Raw genomic sequence first — 17180 nt, forward strand, 5'->3', positions numbered from 1 at the left:
TTAAAATATTTTTAAAATACTCAAAAAACTGAAATCAGCTCATTAAAAATAAAAACACACCTATTAGGGTAGCTCAAGTTTTAAACACCTGACACTATCAAGTGCTGACAAGGATACAGAGCAACGGGAACTCTCATACGTGCCTGAAAGGGACAAAAAATCGTGGGGTAAAACCACTCTGGGAAACAACTTGGCAGTTTCTTATAAAGTTAAACATACACTTATCATCTGACCCAGCCGTCCCATCCTAGGGGTCTGTCAGAAAGATGAAAACTTTTGATCACATAAAAACCCACAAGCAAACGCAGCTGTATTTATAATTCCACCAAACTGTAAAGACCCCACATGTTCTTCAACAGTGAATGCGTAAACGTGTGGTATGTCCCTAAGATGGACTACCACGCGGCACTGAGGAAGGATCCCCATGTGGACGAATCCCAAAGACACTGTCTGAACGAAAGAAGCCAGTCTCAAGGTTACACCATATAACTTCATTGACATGACATCCTGGAAAAGGCAGAAATGACAACGATGGAGACAGCTGTCCGGGGTTAGAGGGAGAGGGAGGGCTACACTGCAAGGGGGCAGCATATGGTAGGGCTTGTTTTGTTTTCTGATTTTTTTTTTTCTGATGATGATGGAGCCACTCTGTGTCAGAACTGTGACGATGGTTACGGGGTTCAATGTTAAAACTCACAGAATTATTCAACAAAAAAGGTCAATTTTAGCAACCATTATGGAGAATAATGGGGAAGCTCCTTCAAAAACTAAACATAGAACTACCCTATGATCCAGCAATCCCACTCCTGGGCATCTATCTGGAGAAAACCATAATTCAAAAAGACACATGCACCCCAATGTTCACTGCAGCACTATTTGCAATAGCCAAAACATGGAAGCCACCTAAATGCCCATCAACAGAGGAATGGACAAAGAAAATGTGGTACATGTATACAATGGAATACTACTCAGCCGTAAAAAGGAGTGAAACAATGCCATTTGCAGCAACATGGATGGACCAAGAAATTATCATAAAAGTGAACTAGGCAGACAAAGACAAATATCATATGAGATCATTAATATGTGGACTCTAACAAAAAATGATACAAAAGAACATATGATACAGAAACAGACTCAAACATCTTGTAACCAAATTCATGGTTGCCAAAGGGGAAATGTGGGGCGAGGGGTAAATTAGGGGTTAGGATCGACATATACACACTTATATATATAAAATAGACAGGTAACAGGGACCTTCTATATATAGCACAGTGTGTGTGTGTGTGTGTGTGTGTGTGTGTGTATTCTTTTCTTGCTTGCTTTTTAGGGCCCCACCCACAGCATGTCGAAGTTCCCAGGCTAGCGATCAAATCTGAGCTATGGCTGCCGGCCTATACCACAGCCACAGCAACTCAGGATCTGAGCTGCGTCTGTGACCTACACCACAGCTCAGGGCAACACCAGATCCTTAACCCACTGAGCGAGGTTGGGGATCGAATCCGCAACCTCATGGATACTACTTGGATTCGAACTGCGCCACAACTCAATACTGTGTAACAACCTATAAGGGAAAAAAATCTGACAAGAAACAGAAATATGCGTAACTGAGTTACTTAGCTGTACACCTACAACTAACCAGCACAACTTTCTATGTCAACTATATTCCAATAAAATTTACTTTTTACAGTAAGGTCAATTCTACTTTATACAAAATCAAGTAATAATAACAGTAAAGAAGAATGAAAGCATGAGAGCATACAACTCTTGTAAAACACAGAGTTAAAAATAAAGGGGGAGCGCCCCCGTCGTGGCTCACGGAAACAAATCCGACTAGCATCCATGAGGACGCAGGTTCGATCCCTGCCCTTGCTCAGTGGCTTAAGGATCCGACGCTGCCGTGAGCTGTGGTGTAGGCTGCAGACGTGGCTCAGATCTAGCGTTGCTGTGGCTGTGGTGGAGGCCGGCGGCTACAGCTCTGATTCGACCCCTAACCTGGGAACCTCCATATGCCGAGGGTGCAGCCCTAAAAGGAAAGACAAGAGCATTCGGAATTAAGCTAAGATGGCACACATCCATTATTATTATTACTGTAAAGAGACTTAAGAGGAATGCACACCAAATACTATGAAAGAGCTCTGTTTTGATCTCGCTTTGCCTAAACAGCTAAACAGACTGCTTTATTTGGAGAGGCACTGTTACTGTTTATTTTTTAAGATTTTTTTTATTATAGTTGATTTACAATGTTCCATTTCTGCCGTACAGAAAAGTGACCCAGTCATGGACATATATACATTCTTTTTCTCACGCGATCTTCCATCGTGTTCTATCACAAGTGACTAGATATACTTCCCTGGGCTGTACAGCAGGATGTACAGACTATTTCAGACAACTGGGGAAATGTGAACAGAGCATACAGCATTACAGAATACTAAGGATTTTTTGTTCATTGTTAGCTAGGATTGTAGTTTTTAAAAAAACTAAAAACTCAACTTTTAAATAAAACTCAATGCCAAAATATTTAGGAGTGAAATGACTTAGTTTCTGATATTTGCTTCACAATTCTCCAGAAACAAGCAAACAAAAACCTACAAAACAAAGAAAGAAGGGCAGATGGCACAGGTACAGCAAAGACAGGAGGCTGCGTGGATTCTCACCCTGTGGATTCACCATGGCTTACTTCTGAGGAGAGCAGGAAATGTTTATAATAAAATGAGAGAAGAAAATAGTGACTTGTTATTCATAAATACTCTCAAGAGTGCCATCTGTTTCTTATTCATTTATAAGATACACTTATTTCCCCTCACAGATTTTATTAAGCTTTTATAATCTTCATCTAACGTAATTTTAATTTATCGGCCGCACCTGTGGCATATGGAAATTCCTGGGTCAGGGGTGGAATCTGAGCTGCAGCTGCGACCTCCACCACAGCTGCAGCAACACTCAGTCCTTAACCCACTGTGCTGGACTGGGGATCCAACCCGCACCTCAGCAGTGACCTGGGCTGCGGTGGAGACAATGCTGGATCCTTAACCCACTGCACCACAGCAGGAACTCCTACATCCAACTTTAGAGAGAATCAAATCGAGCGAGAAAGAGTTTCAGTTCATAGCAGGCAGTTGTGATTCTTCTCAATGATAATGGCTTAAAGAATGCTTCTCAGGAGTTCCCATCATGGCTCTGCAGTTAACAAACCCGACTAGCAACAATGAGGATGCGGGTTCTATCCCTGGCCTCGCTCAGTGGGTTAAGGATCTGGCGTCACAGTTAGCTGTGGTGTAGGTCGCAGACGCAGCTCGGATCCTGCTTTGCTATGGCCGTGGTGTAGGCTGGCGGCTGGAGCGCCAATTCGACCCTTAGCCTGGGAACCTCCTTATGGTGCAGGTGTGGCCCTAAAAGACCAAAAAAAAAAAAAAAAAAAAAAAAAAAGAATGCTTTTCAAATCTCATATAACACTCATAAATTATTAAAGGCACCATGAGATGTAGAAATAGTAATAATTTCCATTAGTCTATCAGCTGCATGCTCCTACGTGCAGATGGCCACGGCAGGAGGGGTAATTTACACTCAAACAGTTTAAAAGCAGATGCAGGAATGGACAGACAGACAGGCTGAGGCATAACACGAGTCCTCCCCAATTTACACCCTCTCACGGTTCTACTCTGGCCTGACTCAAACCGTCAGAGTCCTGCAAACACCCTCCCTTCAGGAAGCCCGTGAGGGCGGCAGGCCTTCCTCCCAGGCAGCGGTCAGAGGAGCAAACCCTCGCTATTTCAGTAGGAGCTAAAGCAGTCGGCAGTGTTTAAAGCTGGTGTGCGGCAACAATTCTACAGACAAGACAACAGAAAAAACTAAAAGGTGAAACAGCCGCAGCACCAAAAACGTAACCAGGGAGCAGGGGTGAATCAAAGACGGGTTCTGGCCGGGTTCGGCGGGGCCAAGCTCTGAAACCAGGGAGCTCCGCGGGGGCCCCCCCCAGCACCATGCCGAGTGGGCCGACTCACCATCTCCGCAAAGAGCAGGGGAACCACGCTGACCTGGCAGCACCTGGCAGCAGCGCCCCACCGCCCCGAGGGTCTGGAGAACTGCCCTGGTCCTTCGCGGCCACCGCGGTCCTAGGCCCCCTAAGACCCCCCCAAAGACCTCATCCCCAGAACCTGGGATCACGTGACCCCGTGTGACACAAGGGACTTACAGACTGTGCTTAAAGTTAAGGCCTGAAGATGCAGAATGAGGCCGGATCGTCCAAATGGGCCCGATCTAACCCCAAGTCCTTAAAAGCGGGGCGCCCTCTGGGCTGGGGACAGGGAGCTGCGGGCAGTGGGGCCAAGGGAGGAAGTGCTCTTCCCGCGGGGGAGGGAGATGGCCTCTAGACGCCGGGAATCGAGAAACACATTCTCCTCCAGAGCCTCCAGGATGGGACACAGCCCTGACTTCAGCCCCACGAGACCCAGCCGGACTTCCACCCTAAACAAGCATGGGACAGTCAATCTGGGCTGTTTCAAGCTGCAGAGTTGGTGGCGCTTGCTCGGTGGCACCAGGAAACTAGCACCAAATTCGAGCCGCGTCTTCCAGGTGCTGAGCCTCCGCCTGTGCCCCCTCTCGGCTGTCACGTTCCCTTCTCACTTCAGCAACCAAGGGGACTTCTGATTCAAAGACGTGATGTCTCCCATCTCCACCCGGAAAAGTCCTAGAGAAGTCCTCCTGACCCTAGGAGCCAGCCCAGGTGGGGTCACGACCCCACCTACCTTCTCTCAACACTGACACCTCTCACCTGGGTCCCTGCCGGACGGAAACGACTGTTTTCTTCGGCGTTTACACTTACTGAGCATGTGCTAAACGCTAAGTGCCACCCAAGGGAATACTCGTGGGAGGTCCTCATTCAAGCCTCCCCGAAACCCTATCAGGGAGCCATGGTTATTATCCCACGTTCTGTAAATTAAAAGGCTCAACATGACCCAACCAGTGCGTGGAGGAGCCAGGAACTTGAAGCCAGGCAGTCTGACCCGGGAGTCGGGACCTGTAACCATGACCTTGACATCTGCTCATCATGGGAGAAATATCCGTTCTGAGATGCTGGGCCTTTATTAACGACACACTCTCTGTGTTCAGTTAACAGTTGCTGAACATGAACGATGGCTTTTCCACCTACCATTCTTTTTTTTTTTTTTTTTTTAAGAACACTCTTACTATGGGAAGTCAAATATACATAGAAGTAATGATATAATGAACCCCCCCAATACCAAATACTTCCCAACCCCCCACCTATCAACGTAGGGCCCATCTTAAGGCCAGCATTTCATCCACTTAATATTACGTTATCCGGTAGAAAGAGCCCCCTTCAGCATTCTTTTTCAGAATCATGTGTCCCTGAAATCATATGTTCATTTGTCTGTGTTAACATGGATCTTTTAAAAAAAATGACCTTGAAATGGGCAGGTCTTTTTAAACAAAACACAAAACAAAGAAACTCTAAAGAAGAGATGGACACTTTCTCCCTATGTAAGATTAAATTCTTCTGCAGAGCACAGGTGCCATAAGCAACGTGTACAAAAAATGGAGAACAGTGTCCCTGCTGTTCCTGAAAGACAAAAAGACAGGACTTCCAAAGACACTCTCCGTGAACTCGCTTTCTCTGATGCTCTACGGTTTAGGAGCAACAGACACTCTAGAACAGAGGAAAAAACTGTTCTTACCTTGAGGCTTGCTTCTTCAAAACCCCATCAGCCCAGAACCCCACACCGTGGTAAGTGTGAGTCTGAAAAGCATTTGGCCTCAGAATCCTTGGGAACAGGACACCAGGCGAAGGACTCCCACCTCGCAGCGGGGCCAGAAGACCAGGGACCAAGCATCCGGTTCTCAGTCCTGCGGCAGGTGAGACGAAGACGAAGGTGAGCGAACAAAGTGAGTGTCTAAGAGCCAAGGGGCATAGAGGCAGAAGCACGTCGCCCAGCCCCGTGGCCGGCATCTCAGACCTTGGATGCAGGCCCGTGAAGGAAGCCAACAGCCACTCAGAGGAAAAATGTGACCATAGCCCGAGGGGCGGGCGGCAGGGTGCTTTGAACAGAGGCAAGTTCGAAAGGCCCTTCAAGGAGTTCAAAGTGCTTTGCTTGCTTGAGAAATACCAGCTGCACGGCTGTGGTGCAGGCCGCAGCTACAGCTCAGATTTGGACCCCTAGCCTGGGAATCTCCATATGCCATGGGTGCAGCCCTAAAAAGACAAAAAAAAAAAAAAAAAAAAAAAAAAAAAAAGAGAGAAAGAAATACCATCTGTATCCACTCCTTCAAGTGAGGAAAATGAGAAACAGCGTATCTCCAGCCACAGGCAAAGCTTATTTTAGGAATACTGAGCTGGGTCCTGGCTGTGGGTTTCCAAGTCTTTTAAAGTCATATATTCAGTTAAAAAAAAAAATCAAGCCACATCTGAATTATACTTGCCACAAACGGTAATTGTGAACCAAATGAAGCCTTTAAATCTCCCTTCCAGTTTACAGGTGATACAGGAGACAGAGGAACAAGCTAAACTCTACAAAAAGCTGAGAAAGTCCAGCACGAGAGCCATCCACAGGCAACAAGTGACATCAATAAATCACTAATACTAAAGATACTAATTAAAGAAAGCAAGGCGGGGGGGAAACTCACAGGCCTGCTCGAGAGCAGGGTCTGCAAACTGTGGCCCTCAGGGAACTCCAGCTCGCTGGTGTTGTTTCAAACAAAACACCGTGAAAACAGTTTTACTGGCACACAGAAGCGCTCATTCACACCGGGACCATCTATGCTGCGTCTGAGGACAACGCGGCTAAGGAGCTGCCACAGAGACCACATGACCTGCAAGGCCTGGCGTTCAGACCCGCCCTTTTCAAAGGCTGCCAGCCATCTGCCTCGGATTAGGAGACAACAGAGACGCAACAAAGTACCACCTGTGGCCCTCGTTAGGCTTCTGACTCACACGGAGTGCATCTCGGAGGCCATCAGGGAAAAGTGAGTGTGGACTGGGTTTTAGAACACATTAAGGAATTACTGTCATTTCCATTAGGAGGTGACAATGGTACTACGATCATACAAAAAAACGTCCTTTTTTGGAGGCACACCACGCTGGGGTGAACTAATATGTTAGCTGCAATTTAAACTACTTCAGTAAAAGGATAAAGCAGAGACGGCCGTGAAAAATCGTTTTAACTCTTTGTTAAATCTATTTGCTGAAGATACACAGGTTCATTATACTGTTTCCTGTTTGCTTTAATGAAAAGAAAAAACCCAAAGCAACCCAGAGCCTTGATCAAAAACCAGAGTTTATCCCCAGCGAGGCTTTCTCTCCAGGCAGGCCTCCCACCCCAACCCCCTTACAGGAGGGCGGCCTTGCCACGCTGGCAGCACCCACATCTCTCCGCTTGGTTACGTATGAAGCCTATCTTTGCCCGGGCCTATCTGACCCGCCCACGTTCTCAGGCGGGGACTCATCTCCCTGAGCTCAGGGTGCCTGTGGGCATTTATTTCGCCCTTCTTAACACTTCAGCGTTTCACCACATCTGTTACCTCATGGTGCCATCCAAACCCTGAGGCTCCTGGGAACTGGGTCTTCTCTGTAAAGCCACGGGGGGAGGGTAATGACACCTTCCACCGGGTAAGACCCGCCTGCACAGCTCCCAGATCCAACCTAGGCAAGGCTGTCCTGCCCTGCGCAGTTTCACTGACAAGAGCCCTTCCATTAAAGAATGAATGCCTGTTTAACCCACAGACTCTTCGTAAAGTCTCTCATCTAAGGCTGACCTTGGGATGGAGAAGGTTCTAGAAAAGACTAACATGACTTGAGCTTTGTCCTCTTATCGTCACCTTCCTTAGGACTTGTCTCTCTGCAAACTCTGCCACACTCCCCTCCAGGCCAGCCCGCAGGTGAAACCGGACACGGCTTTGTGGGGTTCCCGGGCACAAGAGCCTTTCTGTGTCCCCCATTTCTTGTTCTTAGGAAATGGGCCTCGTTCAGCCACCATGACCTTCCCTGAGTTCCTAGGGACAGGTTCAGACAGCGGCTGACCAGGGGAGGGAGGACCAGCCACGCAACAGCAGTACCGCCTTGGGACAGGATCCTGGCTCCCTCTCAAGGAACACACACACTAACATAGGCATTTGAGACCCCCTAGAAGTTACATTCCTTATGCTTCTTTTAGAAACGAATACTTTAAAACGGACCAGCTTCGAGGGCTTCCTTGTCTTTCTCCCTGACTTAATTGCACCCTAAATGCAATCACCTGTAAGCTAAAGCTTAGGCCCCCTGAGCATAAGAGCCTGTGGCTTAAAGATGATTAGCACCTGATGTTCTTCAGGAACCTTCCTAGTTTGTTCTAATCTCTGAGCCATAGACCCTTTTCGAAAGTACTGTTATTCGAGGCAATAACCCAGAAGGCCACCATCAGCATCGTACTGAGACCCCCTGACTCCAGCTTTGACGACTAAGATTCCCCCAAAGAGAGAAGAATGCATGTTTGTCCCAATCCTGATTCCTATCTGAAAACCTGTTTTTCTCCTTTTTACTATGAAACTCGCAATTCTAAGGGGGAGGCACAGTCTTTAAGGCGTTCGTCTGCTGTGCCCCTCCTTTGCCTGGCAAAGCAACAAAGCTATATTTTTCTCCTTTACCCAAAACTCTGTCTCTGCGTCTCAAATCAGCACGGGCAGACGGAGGCCGAATTCCAGCAACACCAGAGTGCCCTGCCCCGGGGGGAAAGCCTGGCTGACTGTGGGTTCAAAGCCTTTCAGTGACTCCACCTGGAAGAGCTGATCCAGTTGGGAACTTTCAAGAGAGGTTACTATACAAAATAAGAGGAAAATGAACAGAAAATTTTAAAACTTCAAACAGGACTGGTTTCTATCCTTGCTCTGTTTTACTTCCCGCTGCCCACAATGCCCAAGTCCAGCATGAATAACCACCTTCTCCAGGACTAGTGCTAAGACTCGGGACCCTCATTAGCAAGGTCAACCAGTCCAAAATACTGCCGTACAAAGGTCCACCCATTAGAAATTAACTCTGCACACACAGCTGTTGAAATACAAACGCTCTCTACCCAAGGAAGTCTGCTTCTTCAGGAACTTCTGGCTCCTTCTGGGAGTCGGTTCAGGAAAACAAGGCATTTTGGGAAAATGTGCCGACCGTGTGGGAGTTCTCCATATTAGCATTTCAATAAATTGAGACCAGGGAGAGGAACCCTCAATTACAGGGAAAAAATACATGAACACGTGTAAGACCTACACTTTCTATGGGTCGATCCAACTGATTTGGAGAGACCCTTTGGTTTTTAATACTGATTTATCCCTGGGACATTTTGCAAAATTAACAACCTGCTTAAAAAAAAAATGTGACTCCAAACCTCATTTTCTTATCATTTCAATGTTGACAGTCAGCCCGGAGTCACGAAGATGTGTTCAAAAAACGCACACCTCTTTAGCGTTTCCAGCAGGGCGACTGTGGTGTTATCTTTGGCCGAGAGACTGAAAGCGCAATAGCTATATATCATAATCAAGGCAATAAGAGGAATTTCTCCAAAAACTCAGCTGTATCACTAACGGCTTCAAAAAAAAGTTCAGAAACTAACAAATGGCCGCGGTTCTTAGATTTGTTTTGCAGCTCGTGGTCTCCTCGCCCCGCAAAAAGGAATCTCTAAAATCAAAGACAGAATTTCTGAAAAGTGTCAGCCTCATTGGAGTGAGAGATCCTTTGAAAACTACCTTTTGAACGGTCATTACTTTTTCCTTATTGGGAGCAGGCAGCGTCTACCCGAAGGCAAGACTGGACCCGCTTAACGGCCCGGTGTCCCCTCCCTTCCAGCTGGTCCCGCAGGCGCCCGCGCCCCTCCACCACCCAGGCTCTACCCCGTGCCCCCTCACTGTCCCCTCCCCTCCCCGTCCCCTTCCCCCTCCCCCCTTCCCGATTCCCACGGGCCGGAACTCGGCCCGGGCGCGACGCGCCGCACAAGCAGCGATGCCTGGAGTCCCCCGGGTCCCCAGGGCACCCTCGTGGCGGGGCCAGGCTCAGGGACCTGGGTAACTCGGCCCACCCTCAACGCCTGACCTGCTGCAGAGCCGGGCGCCGTCGGGGAGAGCCGGCACCGGCGGCAGAGCGGAAATCCCGGCGGTGGCTGGCACGGCCGCCCCGGGAGGCCGCCCCCGGCGGCGCCCCCTGGAGGTGGGACGCGGTACCCGCCCGTTCGGGCCGCACGCGCACCTGGGCACGCGCACCTGGGCACGCGCACCTGGGCACGCGCCAGGACCCTGGCGGGGGCACACCTGGGGCGGCAGACGCGCACGCGCTAATGGGTCCCACTTGGGCGTCCTTGGTCTTGAGTCCATGTTGGACTCAGACACACCTGGGCCCACACCGCATCAGATACGTCCCCAAGCGCCCTCCCGCCCCCCCACCTCCTCCACCCTCCCCACACACGTGTAGAAATGAGCTCATACCTGGAGCTTGATGACCAAGGCCTCACCCTCCAGCATCCACACGCAGCGCTGTCACCACACGGGGGTACAGATAATCACATGGTCTTGATACTGCCTCCTATTTACCAATTCTCCATTTTCAACTGAAATTGTGTTTGTAGGAGACAGTGGAAGAAATGACTCACTCTCTGCTTCCTAGATCCTAGGACTAAATTTGAGCCCCAGAAATTAAAGTGAAGACCAAAAGCAGAAGCTGAAATTTTTTTCTAGAGACTGTATTCATTCTGGACTTAAGCAAGGCTGTTGTGGGGACCCAGGTAGCAAGAATTGCACAAAGATAGAGAGGAGCCACTCCTGCCCCTCTCCCCCCAACACACAAATATGTAAATACTATATTCATATATAGTTACTGGACTAGTAATAATCTCCTTTCATCACTTTCTGCCTCTTCCACTCTCATGTATGTGGGCTGGACTCATGTGTGGTTTTGACAATCTGGTTTTTATTCGAACATTCCCAATAACGCTGATGTGGTTATGTTTTGAACAGATGTACAATTCCTAAAGAAACCTAAAAGATTCAAAAGCTATAATTTTTATAGAGTTCGTTCTTGTTTTGAGAAGTTCATGATTAAATATAAGTATTAAGTATATATAAAAAAAAATCTCAGAGTTCCCATGGCTCTGCGGTTAACAAATCTGACTAGCATCCCTGAGGACACAGGTTCGATCCCTGGCCTTGCTCAGTGGGTTAAGGATCTGGTGTTACTGTGAGCTGTGGTGTAGGTTGGATTCTGTGTAGATGCGGCTGCAGCATAGGCTGGTAGCTATAGCTCTGATTCAGCCCCAAGCCTGGGAACCTCCATATGCCACGGGTGCGGCCCTAAAAAATCTCATCTGGTGTATTTTTAACATACTGTTTTTATTTTTATTTTATTTTTGGCCACGCCTACTGTATGTGGAAGTTCCCTGGCCAGGGATAGAACCTGTGCCACAGCAGCAAGCCAGGTGACTACAGTGATGCCAGATCCTTAACCTGCTGCACCACAAGAGAACTCTCCAAATGCTTCTTTTTTTCCCCCCATAATGACAATTTATTTTTCCCCAGATTTATTGAGACATAATTTTTTAAATGCAGATTCCAATCTGGGGAGTCTGGAGTAGGTTCTAGATGCCACAGAATTTGCTTTTGTGTGGGCATCCACAGGGTCACAGACACCATGAGCATGGCTGCCCAGCAAGGAAAGGAGGAACTACCCTCAAAAAGACAAAAGTGGAGTTCCCATCATGGCTCAGCAGATAGTGAACCCAACCAGCATCTGTGGTTTGGATCCCGAATTGCTGTGGCTGTGGCTTAGGCCAGCAGCTACAGCTCCAACTGGCTCCCTAGCCTGGGAACCTCCATGTGCTACAGGTGCAGCCCTAAGAAGACAAAAAGACCAAAAAAAAAAAAAAAAAAAAGAGGCAAAAGTCGCAATTTCTCAAGGAAACTGATTGGTCGCTTTGGTGTGGTTAGGGCTGGTAGGTTAAACAGGAGCCCTTAGCGAGCCAACTGCTTAGAAACTGATCTGGTTCATGGAGCCTGTCAGTTGTGTCCAAAAGGTACAGGTAAGTCCCTTACTGAAAAGCGTTCACCCACCAGCAGGTGTTTTCCTGCTTGTTCCGGTCACTCTACTATCCACGGTCTCCCATACCCTCCAGGCTCAAGGTCAAGCAGCTGGCAAATCACTATGCCGGGTTTAGAGCTCAGCAAACATTTCCTTTATCAACCCAAAGGATTTAGACTAACAAATCGTCTTTCAGTGGAATTATCCAGTTTGGCCGTTTTTGTTTTCTAAATATCAGCAGGTAATTACTAAGCTCTGTTTTCTGGGCTTTGGTGTTAGATGCATAATTTTTATGTGACTGAATACACTGCTCTTTAGTATTGTGCAAAAGAGGCTGACTTTATCTCCTTGTTACCTCTCCCACACGGCCCAGACTTGCAAATACCACCCAATAGATGGAAAAATACCTCTGCCTCTCTTGAATCTATAATTATAATGTGAAGCAAGCAGCAGAACCAGGATCCCACCTATATACAGAGCTTGAAGTCCAACTGAATAACACTATAAAATCTACAGAAATTTAGCAAATCTTTCTAGTAAGTTATTACTAATAATCACCTTTGGCCTTAAATAAACTCCAACTGAAATCCAGCCCACTTGTTTCCGTAAGCTAGAAATGAGTTTTACACTTTTTTTTTGTTTTTTTTCTTGGCTGAGTCCACAGCACGTGGAAGTTCCTGGGCCAGGGATTGAACCTGGGCCACAATGGTGGCAACATCAAATTCTTAACTGCTAGGCCACCAGACAAGTCTGAGTTTTACATTTTTAAAAGCTTGAAAAAAAAATCCAAAGAAGAAATAATACTTCATGGCACAGGAAAATTGTGTGAGACTCAAATTTCAGTGTCTATCAAGTTTTACTGAAAAATATGGTCACACTGACTCAGTGTTGTCTATGGCTGCTTTTTGTCATCACAGCAGAGCTGAGTAGCTGCCATTGAGATAAGGTGACCCACAAAGCCTAAAATATTTTCTTCTTTTCTTTCCGTTTGGTCTTTTTAGGGCCTCACACACGGCATATTGAAGTTCCTAGGCTGGGGATTAAATCGGACCTGTAGCCGCCAGAGCCACAGCAACACGGGATCCAAGCCGCATCTGCAAGCTACACCACAGCTCACAGCAAAGCTGGATCCTTAACCCACTGAGCATGGCCAGGGATCAAACTCATGTCCTCATGGATACTAGTCGGGTTCATTACCACTGAGCCACAACGGGAATACCAACAAAGCCTAAAATATTTTCTATTTGCCCTTTAACAGAGACAGTTTGTCCAGCCTGTCTCTAAGTCCTTCACTCCAGCCACCACCACAATACTTCCTCTCTGCTCTCTGATAGTTGTTTTATGACTATCTCCCTCCTGGACCGAGTTTCAAGAGGTCAGACCTGCATCCTTTGGATAAGTTTCCAGTACTTTCCACCATGGTACCCAGAGTTGGTATGCTACAATATTCATTTTTTGACCACGTCCACAGCATGTAGCACTTCCCTGGCCAGGGATTGAACCCTTGCCACAGCAGTGACCCAGGCCGCTGGGGTGACAATGCTGGATCCTTAACTCACTGCATCATGAGAGAACGCCTATAATATTTATTTAATTGAACTTACTTTTTGATCATTTTCCCTGTGTAGATTAAAATGCACTTGACAAGAGGACTTTACAGTTCAACATAGGATCCACTAATCAGGACAATTTTGAAAATTTGTATGTAATAAGAGAAAATCTATATTCCTCAAATAATGGGATTCCTTGCTTCCGTTTTCTAAACCAGATTCTAAAAGGTTCTTGTTAAATTTGAAAGCAGCAGGTTTTGTTTTGTTTTGTTTTTCCTTTTCATTCTGTCGAGTTATTCTCCTTAGTACAACAGCTCTCACTGCTACACAATTCCCATGGCAAAGAAATTAATGAGCGGAGAAAACCAACCTCATGACGCTAAGTTCACTCACCTTAAATTCAATCCTGGTATTTCTGGAATTAATGTTTTAAAGATGATATGCACTGCTGTCAGATATTTAAAAACAAGGCATTGACCTTTTCTCCACAAAAGACAGGCCATAAAAAGTCAGAATTTTCCGAGCAATTGCAGTTGAGGTGGTTGATGCTCTTGTCCAGCTTCTGTAATTTTAGGGAGAACCAGCACAGGCTGGCGTAAAGGACGATGAGATTGTCTCATTCGTGTTGGAAAATAAATCCTTTATCGTGAACAGGAGGATAATTGTAAGAGTTCCAGAAAAAAGTAATATGACCCCGACTTTATGTACGCCACCCACCAGGAAGGAAGCTAATTACATTGCACAGAGGCCACTAACCAATCTCCAACCCTGTAACGTTGCCCCCATTGTTCTGCTTAAAGTCAGAATCAAGTGATTTGGCTCTGCTCTCTAAACAGTAATTTTTGAGGGGAATAATGCTTGCCTGGTACTGAGCCATGTAGGCAATATGAGGTGAAACGTGGCTTGATTCCCTTGAGCCACCCAAGCAGGAAATGAACATATGTTGAGTGCTCTTCTGTGCCTGGCATAATAGGACACTTTCCTCATGCTAGCCTTTGAACAATAGCATAAAGCAGGTATTATTCCTAATCTATGTATGAAAGGGCTCCAAGAGGCTCACTGACCCACTCAAAGGCATGCAGCCAGCAACCAAGAGTGCCCATATCCAGCTGAACCTGAAACCCATGCTCTTTAGCATAAGGACTGAAACCAGGTAGGAGCTGGGTCACCTATGCTGAAATGTGCGTCCTTTTATTTTTTACGCTCTTTGTTGGAAGGGCTAGTTCTAATGAGTAACCCTGTACGTATCTTTCTTGCATGAAGAGCTTCCATATACACCATCACAGTGGATTCTTACACCTGCTTTGTAAAGTCTACGTAGAAATCCACCTCCTCCCCCACCTGCCCCTGCCCCTGCCCCTTTACAGATGAGGTAAAGAGATTAGATGGCCTAACGGAGGTCATGTGATTAGCATGTGGCCTGTTCTAGCCTAATCAAAGACCTCCAGTCCAAAAACGTCATTGGACCAAGTCAGATTTATTGGCTCATTGTCATGGGGGAGACCGCACACCCACAGAGCCCTGAGATGTCTCACTAAACAAAGATGGGGTTCACAGGTTCGGGAGAGGGGTGCAGGTTAGGTGGACTTTAAAGGCAATAGTGTTTTCACAAGCGGAAGGCAAAACAGGGCTGTGTGCCCAGGCTCGGCGTCAGGTGTGGACAGCAGAACCGACCCAGTTCTGGAGCCTGGAAGTTACCGTGTCATCAAATCCCGTGTATTGAGAAACGCTTTAAACGGAGCTACTTAGCACGTGGGCTGGAAAGCGAGGCTGCTTGTTGGTGTCCAAGCGGCTTGGACCCTCCAGGTAGAGCAGAATATTTCATTCCCCCTGAGGATTTTTCTATCAGCGACACTTCCGATAGTGTTTTCAGATGCTTTCTCGGTGGGTAGTACAGCAGCGGTCACCCTCAGAAGTGGGTCCCTTGACACATGACGACGTCAGCATGTCCAGAGGAGAAGGGTCGTTGCCTCTCACCTCCCAGAAGCCTCCGTCTCTGCCGTGTGAGCCCGATGACTGGCAGAGCACAGCTGTGCCTTTTCAGTCTGAGCGACTTTTCACTTTACTAGGATACATCCGGACTAGAAAGCTTCAAAATATTTTCAATGTTCTTTTCTTATTAAAGTCTGGTTGACCTAGAACGTTGTGCCAATTTCTGCTGTATAGCAAGGTAACTCAGTTAAACATATATATACATTTATATGTATACTCTCTTGCATCACCGTCTAGTCCAGGAGATTGGTGAGAGTTCCCTCTGCTATACAGTAGGACCTTGCTGTTTACCCATTCTAGTCATGAGAGTTTGCATCAACTAACCCCAAACTCCCAGTCCATCCCACTCCCTCGCCACTCCCCCTTGGCCCCCACAAGTCTGTCATCTATGGAGAGCTTCAAAATATTTTATCTCCACAAGGGTGTTGGAATTTCAAACATTCTTACATTACACCACAGATTTTTGTTTTTAATGGGTGTTTATATAAGCACCCAAGGCAGGTCACTATTGTAACTTTTCATAGGGAATTTCCGTAGAAGATTTAGTTGATTTTTTTTTTTTTTTAAAGATTAAGCATCTAAGGATATTTGAAGAACCCCTGGTTTAGTCCAGGCTTCCTATTTCATGGAAGAGAAACTAACAGCAAACTCAACCACCATCACCACCACCATTGTTTTTGTTAGAAGCCACCGAGGCAGGCAGCAATTAAGTGACTCATTCCAGGGACCTGGTAACTAATCGCAGAATTGGAAGTCTTTGGGAGTTTCCATTGTGGCTCAGCAGGTTAAGAAGTGGCTATGCCAGTGATACCAGGACAGATCTCACGCTTCTGGCCTCCGTTCTTTCCACTGATCATCCTGTTTGCTGATATCTGCAGATTCCTAGACCGGCACTGTCAAAGCTGACATCCACATACATTATTAGAAAGTTCTAGAAATGAGCTGTTTTGAAATTCCTCTCTTGAATCTGTTCATCAAAATTAATGCTCTCAGGAGTTTCTGTCGTGGCTCAGTGGCAACAAATCTGACTAGGAACCATGAGGTTGTGGGTTCAATCCCTGGCCTCACTCAGTGGGTTAAGGATCCAGTGTTGCCATGAGCTGTGGTGTAGGTCACAGATGCGGCTCAGATCCCGTGTTGCTGTGGCTCTGGCGTAGGCTGGCAGCTACAGCTTGTATTGGACCCCGACGCTGGGAGCCTCTATGCACCTCGAGTGTGGCCCTAAAAAGAAAAAAAAAATTAATGCTATCAAAATGTAACTTAAAAAACTATATTTAAATAAATGGATTAAATTGCAATTTAAATCTACAGGGAAAACATTTTCTCAAACACTTTTGACAAGTAGGAAGCAGAAAGCTTTATTGGTCCTGGAAAAATACCACATATTTAAAAATAAAATGATTAGAAATGCAGGAAGCTCAAGGCACTTTTGATAAACAGTGTAACCGATTTAAAGTACTTGTAGAACTAATCAGACTTAGAACATCAGTGATAAAAATAGAAATCTGAGCTTGTTTCTTTTTTTAAATTTTAATTTTTTAAATTATTTCCCCAATACAATTTTTTTTCCTACTGTACAGCATGGTGACCCAGTTACACAT

At 46.5% G+C, this 17180-nt stretch overlaps 1 protein-coding gene across 10 annotated transcripts in view; it reads right to left on the reverse strand.

Moving 5' to 3' along the window:
* The window catches only part of GGACT (gamma-glutamylamine cyclotransferase), a 61856-nt gene extending 51016 nt beyond the window's left edge, over positions 1–10840 (reverse strand). For 4 of the 10 annotated variants that reach the window (XM_005668515.3, XM_021065871.1, XM_003357886.5 and 1 more), the window contains exons 1-2: positions 10064–10159; positions 5694–5862 (exon numbers count right to left, since the gene is read on the reverse strand). The gene's annotated coding sequence lies outside the window, so the exon portion shown is untranslated. Of the gene's footprint in view, positions 1–5693; positions 5863–10063; positions 10366–10452 lie in introns of those variants that run through there. The other 6 variants (XM_021065873.1, XM_021065868.1, XM_021065874.1 and 3 more) reach the window with 5 other exon arrangements.

The sequence above is a fragment of the Sus scrofa genome, chromosome 11 (assembly GCF_000003025.6).
Source record: "Sus scrofa isolate TJ Tabasco breed Duroc chromosome 11, Sscrofa11.1, whole genome shotgun sequence".
Taxonomy (NCBI): domain Eukaryota; kingdom Metazoa; phylum Chordata; class Mammalia; order Artiodactyla; family Suidae; genus Sus; species Sus scrofa.